Source organism: Lolium rigidum, chromosome 3 (genome assembly GCF_022539505.1).
Source record: "Lolium rigidum isolate FL_2022 chromosome 3, APGP_CSIRO_Lrig_0.1, whole genome shotgun sequence".
NCBI lineage: Eukaryota > Viridiplantae > Streptophyta > Magnoliopsida > Poales > Poaceae > Lolium > Lolium rigidum.
In genome coordinates, this window is record NC_061510.1 from 76232788 (window position 1) to 76236835 (window position 4048).

Below are 4048 nucleotides of genomic sequence, written 5' to 3' on the forward strand. Positions count from 1 at the left end.
CAGAGGCGGCGGGGGCGCGCTGCTCTCGCAAGGCAGCGGTGGCGGAGGAGCGGCGTTCTCTCAGGTCGGTGGGGGTGGAGGCGCGGCGTTCTCTCAGGGAGGTTGTGGCGGAGGCGGCTCGTTCTCTCAGGGCGGTGGTGGCGGTGGCGCGACGTTCTCTCAGGGCGGAGCTGGCGGAGGCTCGGCGTTCTCTCAGGGAGGTTGTGGCGGAGGCGCGGCGTTCTCCCAGGGCGGTGGCAGCTTGTCGCTCTTGCATTCGCAGTCGCAGATCTCCCAGGCCTCCCTCGACGAGAATCTCCTAAGCCCTCGTCATCCCTCCCCCGCGCGCGATCAGGTATACATCCCTCGTTTTTTTCATTGTGTGGTGAAGGATGATCATGATGTTTGATTGATTGGTGGGGTCAGTGTTTTTGTTGGATTACTGGGTAATTAGTAGTTTATGATTCCGTCAGTCATGTGCTTGGTCACAGTCTCACAGATGAAAGTATGCAACGAATTAATTGGTGTTGATTACTGTTATTCGCTTACAGTGAACTCGCTTGTGCTTGGTTGATGCGTGGAAGAAATAGTTCAAATCTCTGCAGTCGACATTTCATTGGGCAAATTTGTGCGGTCAGGGGGTTGGCCAGATATGGGAAGTTCGTCAGTCCATGGAAGATACACACATACACATGTGTGTGTTGCTGGTCTAGCTAAAAGCATCGGCTATCCAACCGAGGATAAGGAGGCTGCTTCCTTTCAAGGGGTAGGTGCTTGCTCTTTTTTTATAGTTTTTCCTTATTAACTCTATACAAATTTACTACTGTATAACCTGCAATTATTGAGAGACTACGGTGTCCCATATAGCAAGAACATAATTATGCCAGATTTCATCCATGTTTTGTTACACCTAGAAGTAGAAAATCTGAGCTATATTATGTACCAGTAAACTTGTATAGAGTATGACTGATCCTTGACTACTAGCCCTGATCTACATTCTGCGCCATGCCATCATCCAGTAATTTTTTCTTCATAGTTCATGTACAGCGAGTGTTGTGAGGCTTAGAGTGTAATTATTGTATTGTAGTACTTATAGAGTTCCCTTTTTATTCAATTGGTAAATAAGTGTAGTGACGTGTGACTATAATTTTTCTTTGCTCTCTCTCTCTCTCTCTCTCTCTCTCTCTCTCTCTCTCTCTCTCTCTCTCTCTTTGTATGAATCGCAAGATATTATATTCTTGTAGTTAAGTCTTTGATGGGCATGGTGGAATAGATGCTTCCCATTTCCTTAGTGATAATTTACCAAGGGTGATTGTGGAAATGGTGATATTTACTCATGAACTTGAGAAAGTACTGAGCACATCCTTTGTGCAGGTAGATAGTCAGTTTGCTGATAAATGCTCTCACCACAGAGCTCTGTCATCTGGCACAGCGGCGCTTACAGAAATGATTTTTGGAAGGTGTTTCTCTGGCACATATAATTTTGGTTCACCCTTCTAAGTAACATCTTTGACTGACCTGGTAATTAATAACATAAGCTATGCCTGTAATACACTTTGTTTTCATAGAGAGTTCATTTGTTCACCATCTATTGAATGGATTGGAACACAAGACATTATCTGTGGACATACAATGGAAATCCATGGTAAACTGGCACCATGATATTTATATTGTTTCTGTGTTGCATAGATCAGCTTACTTGGCTGACTCAAATGACAAGTAATGACAAGTGTTCCATTCACTTCATATAGTGTTTACTTGGCTAAAACATGCTTTTTTTTTGTAGTAAAATTTCCATCTCCGTTTTGCTGACTCAAATTACTACTTCTTTCAATGTACCATGCTGAATACTGAAGGCGATGTTGATCATTGATGCTGTACAGGAGCATATTCTTCTAGCTAGACAGGTTTGAAATTCTGAGAGCTTTCCCTGCAATGTCTTTTTAGCTGCTGTTTTTGCGCTTCTGAGAAGACGGATATTTCATTCATGTTTTTTAGGTTGGTGTGCCATCACTTGTTTGCTTCCTTAAATTCCTGTGGTTTGCAGCTTTTTTACACTCACTGAACTGTATGGTAATTTAGGACAACCATCTACCAATGCAGAGTGAATAGCAATCACCAGCTGAACGTGCATTTGATATCTTTTACTTCGGTTTCATATGACAGAATATTGTAGAATCACAATTAGCTTATCCTGTTTTAGGTCTGCTGGTTTAACCATCATTTTATTATAGATCTGTAGACTATAGACTGAAACCTGGTTAGCTTACTCTGTTGCTTTGAGCGTAATGTGTGGGCGATGCATGGACCATGGTGCACCTCTTCTCAATTGTTCGTTAGACCCAGTGGCAGAGCTACAAACAAATACCTGGGCGGGCCTAATTAAAGAAGAGAAAAGAAATCACGCTCTAGCTTATAATTTGGGAAAGAAAAAGTATAAACATGCTAGTGTGTTGTCTTTTCTGCAATCGAAGGGAACTGCTCCATTAATGTTGTGCTCTCTAGCTGGTACTTGCATCATGATCATTCAGAGATCTTACCAGCTTACGTTAAATCCATCCTTACCAGCTTACGTTAAATCCATCCTTGCATCATGCATGCGGACAGTTGTAGTACCAGTTAGTAGTTTTTTACTTCCACTAAATATTCCTGAGCCTATAGAGGACGTGCAGTGAAGTTGCTCCAAGCTAGCATGGTGGTGACGTTAAGAGCTAATTTTACCGGGTGTTGAAGTCTTAGTCCAATGCAGCCAAAAAAGTCAAACCTCCTCTGGTTTGATGGGATTTACTTATGACGGAAACCATAGCTGGTGAGGGCCGCCAGCTGTTGCCTTCTTGAGGCTAGCAAGACTGCCCCTGAGAGGAGACAGCCGGTACCGCAAATAGCACCTGGATGCAGCTTGCTTGGATCTGGAGTTGCCTTGGGTCTCAGTGTTGCCATTGCCATGGCCCTCGGTTTCTGATTTCAGTACCTGCGCTATTCCCGCCTGACGACTTTGATGGTTTCTTGAGATTGTTCTTATTATTTCAGGCGCAATAAGCCAGAAGGGATGTGTTGTGAACTCGTGATAAGGCTTGTGCTGCTACTCCGTTTTTCTGGTAGTACAATGAACTGCGCTTTTGCTGTTGTTCAAGTTTGTTTTTCTCCCCTGCCAACAACACATGCTGTTTTTAGTACAATATTCGTCTTCGTTTGCTGAATTAAATTACTACTTCTCTCAAGGTACACTGCTGAAGACTGGGATCAACTGAAGGTGATGATGTCACATTGTGATGGTGTTCGAATTGGAAACATGGTGATGATGTTCACAGAGTACATATTGAGATACTGTGCTGAACATCCACTACATACTATGTTGACACTGTGTTTACATTGTGTAACTGATATTGGGTGATAATTACGGAATAAAGTGCACTGGATTAATGTGTTGGCACTGTGTGCTTATTCTTGTATGACAGTACATATGTTCATATTGTGTGCTTCTTGTATGCTGCCATTGTTTATATCTGTTTATAATTCTTTTTGGGACTGCTCAAAGTACCACTAAGCTCTTGGATTAATAAGGGGCATTTCTTGTAGTTCCACGAAATTGGTTTGAGGCATTTTTTAAGTGCTACAAATTAGGTTTTGGGGCATTTTTAGAAGTGCCACAAATTTGGTTTTGGGGCATTTTGAGAAGTGCCCCAAATTGGATTTAGTGGCACTTTGAGAAGTGCCCCTAATTGGATTCAGTGGCACTATGAGAAGTGCCCCTAATTGGATTTAGTGGCACTATGAGAAGTGCCCCTAATTAGATTTAGTGGCACTTTGAGAAGTGCCCCTAATTAGATTTAGTGGCACTTTGAGAAGTGCCTCTAGGTAGTGCCCCAAATACCTTTAGAGACGCAAGTAAAGGTGGCACTTGAAAAAGTGCCCCTATAGCTAATTAGTGGCACTTTGGTTCAAATTAGGGGCATTTTGAAGTGCCACAACTCCTGTACCGTGATGTAGTGCCGGTTAGGTAAATGGTTCTGCGTGCGACCTTGTGACTACACCAAGTACCGACGGAACGTCGTAGTTTGCCATATCT

General features: G+C 43.0%; 1 long non-coding RNA gene across 5 annotated transcripts; it reads left to right on the forward strand.

The window, feature by feature from the left end:
- The first annotated feature begins 211 nt into the window (after positions 1-211).
- Positions 212-3467, forward strand: LOC124701822. Of its 5 annotated transcripts, none has more exons than XR_007002240.1 (5): positions 212-334; positions 531-745; positions 1354-1886; positions 2641-3077; positions 3202-3467. It is a non-coding gene; the product is annotated as an uncharacterized LOC124701822 (long non-coding RNA). The 5 variants fall into 5 exon arrangements; XR_007002238.1 differs by having other exon boundaries at positions 3010-3077; XR_007002241.1 differs by having other exon boundaries at positions 1354-1624; positions 1766-3077.
- The last annotated feature ends 581 nt before the right edge of the window (positions 3468-4048 follow it).